Genomic DNA, 12,714 nt, shown 5'->3' on the forward strand with positions numbered 1-12,714 from the left:
GACAAATGTGCACCCTGTGGGCACTGAATTTATTCAGCTAGTCTACCTAGGAAGGATTACAAATGAAGAACAAGGGTAAGATCTATAAAACACTTGTAAAAGGAAACAAAGTAGCTTTAGAATGATGTTGGCATGCCATCTCCTCTAGCTAGAATCCAAAAAGGAACTGGAAGGAGACAAATTCATTTCTGGTTACTACACATTTACAAAATGAAGCCAAAGGCCGGGAGGAAGAAAACACGGAAGGACACTACCTGAATAGTAATTATGGACAAGTACATGTGAGCCAAATACATTGGCTGTAACTACGTAATGTTTGACATTAAGCTGGCACTCCTTTCATATCTGTCTCCTACATAGGAAGACAAGAAGTAGAGGATGGGTGGGCCTAGGAGGTAAGACCGTGCAAAAAGTAATTCTTAAAACAAGCATAGCCAAATGAAGGATGTTCTTTCAGCTAAGAGACTTGACATTCAAGAGGTGATGGAGGGATAAGAAACGCAAACAGCTGTTACGTATTGGGCTGTTGACGATAAATCTTGATCCAAGCCACTAAAAATTTGCTGTATCAGTGTGGGAAGGCTTCTGCTGTTCTCTGCTTGGGAGGAGGTTTCTCAGAATGGGGAGAAGGAAGAAAGGAGCTCAGGGTGTGATAAAAAGCTGCTGCACCTACTGTTTCTCTACACTGATGTATGTTGAAAGGCAATGATGGAGGTGAGGAAAGATGTCCCCAGCCCAAGGCAAACCAGTTCCATCACAGCTATTCTTCCATTTACTTTTATTTTTTAACTTTTATTTTAGGTTCAGGGGTACATGTGTAGGTTTGTTAATACAGGCAAACTCGTGTCATGGAGGCTTGGGATATAGACCATTTTTGCCACCCAGGTACTAAGCATAATAGCCAGTAGTTACTTTTCCCAATCCTCTCTCTACTGCAACCCTCATCCCTCAAGTACGCTCCAGTGTCTATTGTTCTCCTCTTTGTACCCATGGGTTTTCTTTATTTAGCTCCCACTTAAATGTGAGAACATGCGGTATTTGGTTTTCTTTTCCTGAATTAGTTTGCTAAAGATAATGGCCTCAATTCCATCCATGTTCCTACAAAGGACATGATCTCATTCTTTTTTTACGGCTGCATAGTATTCCATTGTGTATATGTACCACATTTTCCTTATTCAGTGTACAACCAATGGGCATTTAGGTAGATTCCATGTCTTTGCTATTGTGAATAGAGCTGTGATGAACAAAGGTTTAATATTCAGAATATATAAGGAACTTAAATAAATTTATAAGCAAAAGACAAACAACCCTATTAAAAATGGGCAAAGCACATGAGCAGACACTTTTCAAAAGAAGACATACGTGTAGCCAAGAAACATACAAAAATGCTCAATATCACTAATCATTAGAGAAATGCAAATTAAAACCACAGTGAGATACCATTTCACACTAATCAGAATGGCTATTACTAAAAAGTCAAAAAATAACCTATGCTGTCGACGTTGTGGAGAAAACAGAATGCTTATACACTGCTGGTGGGAGTGTAAATTAGTTCGGCCATTGTGGAAAGCAGTGTGGTGATTCCTTAAAGAACTAAAAACAGCTATTCTTTGTTAGGTATCCATTACATGCTGAGCACTTTACTGATGGTATTATCCCTAATCATCACAATATCTGTAAAACTTAGGCAACATTATTCTTATTTTTAAAATAAATTTTAGGATAGTTTTAGATTTACAAAGAAGTTGCAAAGATAGTGCAGAGAGTTCCAGTATTCCCATCATCCTGTTTTCTCCATCGCCAACATCTTCTACTGCCATGGTACATGTGTTGAAACTAAGCAATTGACATTGTTAGGCTGCTGTTGACTAAATTCTACAATTTGTTTGGATTTCACCAGTTTTTCCGTTGATATCCTCCATCTGCTCCAGGGTCCCAGCTGTGGCATCACTCTGCATGCAATCATCATGCTCCCCAGTCTTGTCTGGTCTGTGACAGTCTCTCAGTCTTTCCTTTTTGTTCATATCTTTGACAGTCTTGAAAAGCACTCATTATCTTTATTTTACCAGATCTAGAGATTAAACCTTGGGGAGATAAGTGACTTGTCCAAGTTCAGGCAGATTATGGAGGCAGTGCGGGATTTCTGCTAAGTCAATTTCACGTCTGTTTCTCAGACTTCAGGGTGAGATCATCAGACTCACCAGGTGGGCTTGTGGGGACTCAGATTGCTGGACTCACTCCCCAGAGTTCCAGATTCAGTTGCCTGATATGGTTTGGCTCTGTGTCCCCACCCAAATCTCAGGTTGAATTGTAATCCCCCAGTGTTGGAGGTGGGGCCTGGTAGGAGGTGACTGGCTCATGGAGGTGGTTTTTAATAGTTTAGTGCCATTCCCCTAATGCTGTCTCATGATAGAGTTCTCATGAGATGTGGTTGTTTAAAAGTTTGTAGCACTTCCCCCTTTGCACACTGTCTCTCTCTCTATCTCTCTCTCCTGTCACCATGTGAAGATGTACTTGCTTCCCCTTTGCCTTATGCCATGATTGTAAGTTTCCTGAGGCCTCCCCAGCCATGCTCCTGTACAGCTTGCAGAACTGTGAGTCAACTAAACCTCTTTTCTTTATAAACTACCCAGTCTCAGGTAGGTCTGTATAACAATAGGAAATGGACTACTACAGTTGCTCTGGAGTGAAGCCCAGAATTTGCATCTCTCTCTTTTTTTTTTTTTTTTTTTTTTTGAGATGGAGTCTTGTTTTGTTGCCCAGGCTGGAGTGCAGTGGCGTGATCTTGGCTCACTGCAACTTCTGCCTCCCAGGTTCAAGTGATTCTCATGCCTCAGGCTCCGGAGTAGCTGGGAATACAGCACCCGCCACCATGCGCAGCTAATTTTTGTATTTTTAGTAGAGGTGGGGTTTCGCAGTCTCTACTAAAAATACAAAATCGCTGTATATTTACAATAATTTTGGCCAGACTGGTCTCAAACTCCTGACCTCGAGTGATCCACCCACCTTGGCCTCCCAATGTGTTGGGATTACAGGCGTGAGCCACCCTGCTCAGTCTGGAATTTGCATTTCTAACAAGTTCTCCTAGGCGCTGGTGCTGCTGCTGCTTCTGGTCTGGGGACCACATTTTGAGAACCATTGTATTAAGCCAGGTCCCACAGTGGAGTTATTTTTAGATGAAAAAGATCCATTTGAGCTGTTTACCCAGATCAAATTAATTAGGTACTTGTCAAATCTCCCCATTTCACTTTCTGAAGTGTAAAAATGAAATTAACCTCTGACATGACTTTCCTTTTATTCCTCCCTCTCTCCCATGTTTTGAGCATTACTGAACCAGGAACAAAGGAGTGCAGTAAAAGGACATTTCTTACCCTGAGCCTGGAAAGGGCATGGCATTTGCAGCCTGGCAGAGTCTGATTTTCACCCCATTCCATCCCATCTGACTTCATGTGAGTATTTCGGTCTTAATGCCCTCATCTGAAACATGTTAACAATTTCCTATCCTAGACATCAAGCTGATGCAGTTATTAAAAAAGGAGATAGATGAAACAAAGAGAAACCCACGTATCCCCTTGGAAGGAGAATTTTTTCTTCTTTCTTCTTGAGAAAATTCCTATAGCACTGATTCAAACTTTTTTCTTCCTTCCCTGCTTTTTTTTTCTTTTAAAAATGCTACCACAAAGCTGACATATGCTAAAAGCAAAATCTGGAGTTTGTTAATCATTGATTTGAGAATTATGCCATGAAGGAGAATAGAAAACAGGGTCTCACTAAAGAAGTGTGCTCATTTATTGACCTTAAATAGTCAAAGTTAACCATGATGCCGGTGTAGCAGTGTTCAGGCACCCAGCATCGAATAAAGCCATGGGTAGGAAATTGACATTCCATTGTTAGTTACTTAAAAACAAATTGCTTATATTATTTGTTGTTTCCTGCAGCAGTTTATAAAGTAACAACTCAAATTCATTTTACTTCCTTTAGAAGATCTTGACCCTGGGACTACATTAAATATTTCTTTAAAAGGACCGGAGGGAGAAAAAAATAAAAATATACAGCCTCCCAGTGTTATCTGAAAAGTTCCTGCAGATTTTCTGAAACGCTTGAAGAATTCATAACCTTAGGCACTCCCCTATTAATAATTAATATTATTTGCAAGTTCGCTTCCTATTTCATGTTTTGATTAGAAGCTCAGTCTGACTTTGAAGTCATGCCCAGTTCACAATAAAATACGATGCTGTTGTTGCTTCATTTGCTATCCGACACATCTCTGCTTGTTAATCATTTAAAACACTTCCAAACAATCACAGGTTTTCTAAAACAAAGAACAAATCATCATGCACACAGGTCTCAGGGCAGAGACAGCATTCTCTGTGTGTTAGCATATTTAATTATCCCGTTTTGGGGGAGATAATCCATTTTAATTTTCTTACACCCTGTTCCCCTGCTTTATTATTTTCTTTACTTCAAAGATCAACTTGACAACTGTTTTTTTTCAAAACAAGGTTTATGGTATTCCTCCGAATGTGTCTGATTTCATGGCCTTCTGGGTTACTTTCATGTATTATGAATTTCTCATTAGCAGTGTTTATTAGATGGAAACTTACAACTCCTTGCAGTATTATTCTGTGGAATTCTGCTGGGTTTTTTTAGAAGAGAAAAAAGTATTAACGTTTTCAGAGGAAGCTGAGGAATAGTTTGCTATTAGTTTGCAGCGGTCCCCAACTTATATTCATTCTCTCCCTCCCTCTTCAAAATCCTAAACACATTGATGAGAACAGGGTTTGAGCACAGAGGTCTTTTCTCCAGACTTAGAATAGGGGGCCTTGCAAAGATGCCTAGGCTTCTGGGCTGACACCAAAGCAGCAGGGGGAGCTAGCAGATTTGGAACAGGAATTGCATTTGGCTGCAAGTAACAAACTACTGTCTCATAAAAGTGTGGCTTAAGCAGTTTATGAAGTGGCCTAAACAAACACAAAGAAGTCCAGAGGCAGGCAGTCTAGAGCTGGTGTGCCAGGAACACAAAGTTATGAGGGACTTCTGGCTGTTAGTGTCTCCATCCTCACTTTATGGCTTCCAAGCTCAAGGTCACCTCATAGTCCAATACAGCTACCAGTGCACCAGCCATCACATCTGCATTCTTTTCAGCAGGAAGGTTGAAAGGGTGCTTTTCCCAGCCCAAGCAACTGCAACTCCTTTTGAAAGATCTACCTCAGAAGTCACCTGTAACATATTTATTTGAATGTCACTAGGCAGAACTTAGTCATATGGCCATATCTACCTGAAACAGAGACTAAGAAGTTTAGCCATTTTGTAATGGAGTTGTGTTACTAAGGAGGAAGGGGAGATGAATACTGGGAGACACTAGCAGTGCCCGTCAAAGGTCTGGAGAGGATAGGGACAGAAGCAAGATGAGGTTCATGTGTGCTCAGTGGCTCAGTTATCATGGACCAGATGCCATGGGCCCTTCATCCTCCTTGATGCAATGGGACAATGTAAAGCCAATAGAACCTTATCACAGCCATGCGAGGGGGCAGGGAAGCACCTGAATCCTTCAGACCACAGGAATGAGGCTTGAAATAGAAATTAAACAGAGTTATGGAAAATAAGAAAGCTTTGGTTTCTGAAACACTAGTTGATGGATTGAGAGTTGTAGTCATTAGGGATAGAGTATCTAAAAGTTCAAGCTTTGATTAAAATATATATATTACATATTTTATATATGTAATATATATTATTATATATATTATTATATTATTATATATATAATATATATTAATATATATAATATATATTGTTATATATTATATAATATATTATATATTATATAATATTTATTATATATTATATATAATATATATAATTTATTATATATTTTATATAATTTATTATATATTTTATATAATATATATAATATATAATATATATTTTATATATATATGTATTTTAGTTAAGCAGTTTACAAAGTGGCCTAAACAGACACAAAGAAGTCCAGAGGCAGGCAGTCTAGAGCTGGTGTGCCAGGAACACAGTTATCAGGGACTTGATTAATTTTCTTGTTGTAAAAATGCAACATGGAGGAAGGCTTGAGCAGCATTTTTCTAAAATGATCCATTATTTGCTGAGGACGGGGCTGATCCTTTTATCTCTGCAGAGTATCTGGCAAACATAGGCACTTCATGTATATTTGTTAAATAAAAGCATAAATGATAGTCATCTAAGAGATTTTGTCCCCTGTATTTTCATATCTATTTGTGTGCTTCTGTATTAGTTAGAACTCCTTCAGTTCCAAGTAATAGAAATTGAAGTCAAAATGCTTAAGATAAAATCATAATTTATTGGCTCTTATAATTTAAACAATGGGCTTCAGGCATGGCTTGATCTAGGGGTTCAGTGATCTCATCAGAACAAAGTCTTGTGTTCTTTACTGAACTTTTACATATATTAATTCTATTTTCAGATAGACTATTCCCTCATGGTGGCAGAATGACTGTTAGCAGCCCCATGAAAACTTATCTGTTTAGCTTTGAGTATAGTGGGTAAGAACACCTTTTCTCAGGCACCAGCAAAAACTATCCCTCATTGAAGTCTCTATTGGCCTTGATTGTTCTAATTTGGGATCAGGACCCGGCTCAGAATCCATCATTAGGATGTGGCAATCTAATTGGCCAGGCTTTGAGACTCATGCCCGCTGTGTCGGTCAGGATTCAGTCAGGAGACAGAATACCATACCAGTTATTTTAACAGAAATAATTTAATAGAGGTAGGCCAAATCTAGTCCACTGCCTATTTTTTGTAAATGAAGTTTTATTGGAACACAGCTACAACCATACCTTTAAGCACTGTTTATGGTTGATTCCGTGCTAAAATAGCAGAGTAGAGTAGTTGCAACAGAGAGACGGTGTGACCTGCAGGTCCTAAATATTTACTATCTGCCCCTTTACAGAAAAAGTTTACTGACTCCTTATTGGATATAGGAAAGTGACAGTGACATATTGAAGCCCTGAAAAGAAATAAGGAAACAGTAAGATATCATGAAGGAATACGCGGCAGGAAGCTGTCTCTAGGGCAGAAAGAACAAAGAGAAAAGATTGGAATTATTCAAACTTAAAACTCTGGAGAAGAGGCCCCACAGAGTTGAAACTTCAGACCTCCAAGGAAGGAATAATTTGGTGCCAGTTTTGGTGACGTTGAGGGGGTTCCATTAGGCTGGTCCCGTGAGTATTGAAAACGCTGCAAATTGTGATCAACTGCTGTGTGTAGAATAAACTATCACTGCTGAGGCAAAAGAGCATTGCTGGGGGTGACGGTGATGAGAGAATAGGAAGCAACCATAAGAAAACAACTTCCTTTTCCAGCCTCCTGATTTTCTCAGTGTAGAGTCTCATGGGAGCAGCTGTGAAGGGCAAATATGGGTGCATCACCAAGCGGAGCATGGATGTGTGGGTTTGAAGCTGAAATAGTTCAAAAACTGGCACAATCCACTCATTAGCTACGCAGTCTTCATCCACACTCCTCTATGCATATTTGAATTTCAGCCAAGATCACAACTCTAGGCTTCCACCTAACAATATACAGCTATCTTTCAGTCCAGTGAAGACACTCACCCTCTGCCCACAGTAAGAAGACTGAAAGTCTCAATAGTCATCGTAAGCTGATTACCCTCCCAAATCAGTCATGGTCTCAGCAGAATATTCTGTTACTTGGTGACTAAATTGTAAATTTCACTGCTACTAACAAGACTTGTGTAAGATATTGGGGGAAAAAATTAGCACACTTAGTACACACACACACACACACACATACACACTCCTTGAGAAAAGAAGTTATTCATAGTTGCTACAATCCCTGCTTCTATAACTGGTCACAAGTATGCAGTTGATATTACAAGTTTCTTCTACAACCAGCCTGTGCTATGTTTGTTCTCAGCCAGTACCTCAGCTGGAAGTGTTCATTACCTAGCAGTGAAATCCAAGCTTTCATTCCTGAAGGATTGGGCTTCTCAATGATCCTGTCTTTTTGTGTGTGTGTGTGTGCGTGTGGTGATTGTAGCTTTTCATGGAAGTACTGAGAGGGACTCCAGAGAACTCTGGTCCAGACACAAGCCTTCTTGCTCTTATGGTGTCATAGCAACCCTATTTCCTCCTGATGACTGGTTTCAATCTCCCCAGCCAGTAGGGGTGCATCCTTCTTTGCTCGTTAGTTCAGTAGCATAAGTAGTTGGTCCGTGATGGGCAGGTCTATGTAAACCCGCCCCCAAAGTCTGAGGGAGCTGAAAGGCTGAAGGAAAAGGCTTAAAAATTCAGTTTCTTAGTAAGAAACATTTAATAGGGACTTATGAACAGAAGCCATGTCTGTGACTTGAGCAGTGGCAACACAAGATGGTGGATCCCTGCGCCCCTACTGCCCCAGACCCAGGGCTTCTGTACCATAGGGAAAGGGTGGTTCAGAAGGGACAGGCAGGACAACTGAGGTATGAGAGCATCAATGTTTTTTGATCTAAGGCTAGAATTTATAGTAAGTGCATGCTGTTACATAAGGAGCAAGAGATAAACTGGAAATCTTAGAGGACTTTTGGGAGCTGGAATTAATCAGAAGTTAACACGGTTGATTAGCATCCAAGGTGGAACTGCTTTGGCCTCCACAGAAGTAAAAAATGTTTGGGTGGTAATTTCATCTTCTAATTCAATGGAATCATTCTTGTGTCCCCTGGTGCAAGCATTTCCCCCTTTAGGACTAAGATCTCTAAAGCAGCAGAGCTTAAAGTTGCCAGGATGGGAAGCAAAAAATAATCCTCCAAGTGGGTCACTGGATGTCATAGTGAGAGGAGCCAAACCCACTTCCGCCCTTTGATTCCTGGCCCCACATAATCCGAAGTTAAAACCAGGTACTGTGGTGGCTCACCTGATTTTTGATTCTTGTGATGGTGCTTTTTGTGTGTGGTTAGTTGTTAAAATTTGGTGTTCTTTTGGGGGTAAGGGAAGGGCGAATGGTGCAGGCTTCCATTGGCCATCTTGCTTGCCCCCTCCCATGTAATCTGGCTGTAGGATAAGCAGCATGAGAAATTGGCTGCTGAATCAAAGCGCAGATTGCATCCTGTAGCTAGAACTCCATCCTTTCTGGGTGCTGTCTTCTCAAAGGCTTTGTAATGAAGCCTTCGGTAAACCATTCCTCCATTCTGTTAGGCCAGCTCCTCCTAGATGATTGAGTGTATGGCAGAGCCAGTGAATTCCATGAGTCTGAGCCAAATGATGCATTTAAATTTTGTAAGAGGCATTTCTTGTTCAGGAGGAATGTAGGGGCAATGTTGTGACATTAAATAAAGCATTCGTTGAATTCATAAATGGTGGTGCTAGCAAAAGCATTATGGAGATCGAAGATGAACCTACATACACAACATGTGTCTGTTTCAGTGAGGATTAATCTCTGCCCCTGCTGTGATGGAAGGGGTCCAACAATTCCTCAGGTTTCCTGTGATGGAAGGGGTCATTCTGCCACTGGTGGTTGGTGGGCCTCCCCAGGGAATGATGCAATGGTGAGCTTCAGTGTTGGTCTCTGCTGCTGGCAGATTTGGCACCTGGTTAGACTTGGTTGGAGAAAGTCCATGTTGTTGAAGCCACGCATGGCCTCCATCCCAGCCACCCAGGGCAGTTTGCATGTGGATCCAAGCACTGGGATGGCTGGCGAGAAAAGCTGACCAACATCTATAGAGTTGCCACATAGATTATTAAATCTCTACTAAAAATACAAAAAAAAAAAATTAGCCGGGCGTGGTGGCGGGCTCCCTAGTCCCAGCTACTCAGGAGGCTGAGGCAGGAGAATGGCATGAACTCAGGAGGTGGAGCTTACAGTGAGCCGAGATTGCGCCACTGCACTCCAGCCTGGGTGACAGAGTGAGGCTCCGTCTCAAAAAAAAAAAAAAAATAAAAATAAATAAATAAATAAATAAAATAAAATAAAATAAAGTAAAATTTCTGTTACAGGGTTTGGGAAAATTATTTGGGGAAATATCTGTGAAATACTTAATCTAGTGTCAGGCACACCATAAGCCTTATATATATGCAAAGCTAATATTATTTTTTGTGCATATTTATATGTCATTTTGTGTGTGTGTGTTAAACAGTAGTTTTGTAGTATCTTCATATAAAAACCAGACTGTAAAAATCATTCCTGGACACACACATCTACACACTCATACATATATACATTTTTGTGAGTGGGATCTTTTTACATTGTTGGTTTATGAAGTAACTATTGATTTCTGTGTATTTATCTTATATTTAGCCATCTTACAGAACTCGTATTCTAGTATTTCTTAAGCTAATTATCTTGGTTTTCCTGGTTGTTCAATCATATTGTCTGTACACATTTTATTTCCTTTTCAAACTATTATTTGAGAACTACCTTGAACTTGAATTTTTTGGGAGGATAATATTTATCCTTGGAATCTAAGCCACATATTATAAATAGACAGTTTGATGGGGCAGCAACCCACTTTAAATTACCTCTGCAGTTGAGTAGGATGGTAATTGAGATGATTGCATAGGCCATTTGGAAGTTAAAAGTTGGATTTTTAATCTGCTAGGTAGAATAGAAAACTGGTTCTTACGTGTGTGATTCAATTTAATGGGCTGTTTATATGATCTTCATGTTCCACATGTGAAACCATGCATTAATTTCATCTTGAACTGAGGAAAGGTCAGAGAAGTTTAAATACACACCTCTTCTTCTCTTGCCTTACTGTTGATTTGGAATGTAAAGTGGATCTTGATTTCTAGGAATGCAGATTGACACTCACTAAACATTACGTATGTTTAAACTAAAGAGAAGCACACAGAGGGCATCTGGTACAGTTCCTGACACTTCCACATCTATAAATCACAGGAAGCAAAATTATACAACAAACATAGCTTTCCCTCCCCTGGCTTTTATTTTTTGTTTTTATTTTTAGAGATGGGGTCTCCCTCTGTAGCCCAAGCTGGAGTGCAGTGGTGTGATCATGGCTCACTGCAGCCTCAACCTCCTGGGTTAAAGGGATTCTCCCATCTCAGCCTCCTGAGTAGTTGGGACTAGATGGGGTCTCCCTCTGTAGCCGAAGTTGGAGTGCAGTGGTGTGATCACGGCTCACTGCAGCCTCAACCTCCTGGGCTCAGAAGATCCTCCCATCTCAGCCTCCTGAGTAGTTGGGACTACAGGTATGCACCACCATACCTGGCTAATTTTTTATTTTTGTAGGGTTTCGCTATGTTGCCCAGGCTGGTCTTGGGCAACATACCCTCCTACCTTCTTGGCCTCCCAAAGTGCTAAGATTGCAGGCGTGAGCCGTGGTGTCTGACGTATCTCCTATCTTTTAAAGGCATATATCCAAGTGGCCAGTATTTTCAATTTAAGTTCTTACCATGGCTTTCCAGGCCTACAAAGTCTGCCTCCTATCTCCACCTTCCTGTTATTTTCCTCCATCTCTCTTCACTTCAATCCTAAGACCTTGGCTTTCCTTAAGCCTTTTCACTGGCCGCTCCTTCTGCCTGGAATGCTCTTCTCTTCATAGTCACGTGACTCTCTCCTTGGCTTCTTCTAATTCTTTGCCCAAATGGCTGCTCATCGGAATTGAGGACTTCCATGACCACCTTCAGTTATCATTCCCTGGCTTATCAACCACTCTCTATTCTCTTCTGCTGTTCATTTTTTTCTGTATAGTCTTTATCACTAGATGACATATTTTATATCGATTTGTTCGTATGTTTATTCTTGCTTTCCTACTTCCTTTCCACACACACTGGAATGTTAGCTCTATGAGGGTAAGGGCTGCTCATGCCTTACTCTCTCCTCTATCTCCTGTGCCTAGAATATTGCCTGGTACATAGTGGGTGGTTAATACATATTTTCTAAGTTCATTAATGCACAAATGTTCCAAGCGGTAAGCACATTATTTGCGATGATGAGCAATGAAATGATCAGGCTTGATTTAGCAGAATCAGACACCAGATTCTGATATTTCCTGGTGCACACAGAGATGTTGTTTTTGAATTGTTTGTGTGGCTTTTGAGTCCACCAAGAGAAGGTCTGGAACATAAGAATAGCTGTAATTTTAATTGATAAAAAATAGGTTTGAGTTCTGCTCTTTGTGTCTCGTGTCCTTGAAACAGTGACTAGCTGGGTCCTGGTTTTCTCTTGGTGAGTGGCAGAAGTGCAAGATAGTGAGCAAGAATACCTGTTGCCTCTGGAAGCCTCTGCTGGGAATTGGCACGTTGTCATTTACACTCAAATTCCACTGGTCAAAGCAGGTCATATAGCCAAGCCAGTATCAGTAGGATTCCCCAATATACCCTACCCACCCTTATGTGAGATATTGTCCTGTCAATGGGTGTGAATGTATAATTCTATTACAGGAAGGGCATGAAGAATTGTAAACAACCGTGAGGGGTAGAAACCCAAGTCTAACCAACTTAAGCTAAAATAAAAGCTGAGTTTTTGGCTCACTTAAGTAAAAATCCCAGAGGAAGGTCAGTTTTCAGGTACAGGAAGAGGTTGTAGGGTTATTTGTTTAACAGTAAGAGATGACTGAAACATGCAACAATCCTCAAATTTCTTTAATGATGGAATCTTTTTGTCCTCACAGGGAAGTTTCTAAGACTAGTTTGAGCCCTTTCAATGCGGAGAAATGATGGTCTGAATATCTCTCAATCCTACATAAGTATCCCTTTATTCCACAAAGCT

This window comes from Nomascus leucogenys, chromosome 18, assembly GCF_006542625.1.
Source record: "Nomascus leucogenys isolate Asia chromosome 18, Asia_NLE_v1, whole genome shotgun sequence".
In the NCBI taxonomy this organism is placed as follows: Eukaryota; Metazoa; Chordata; class Mammalia; order Primates; family Hylobatidae; genus Nomascus; species Nomascus leucogenys.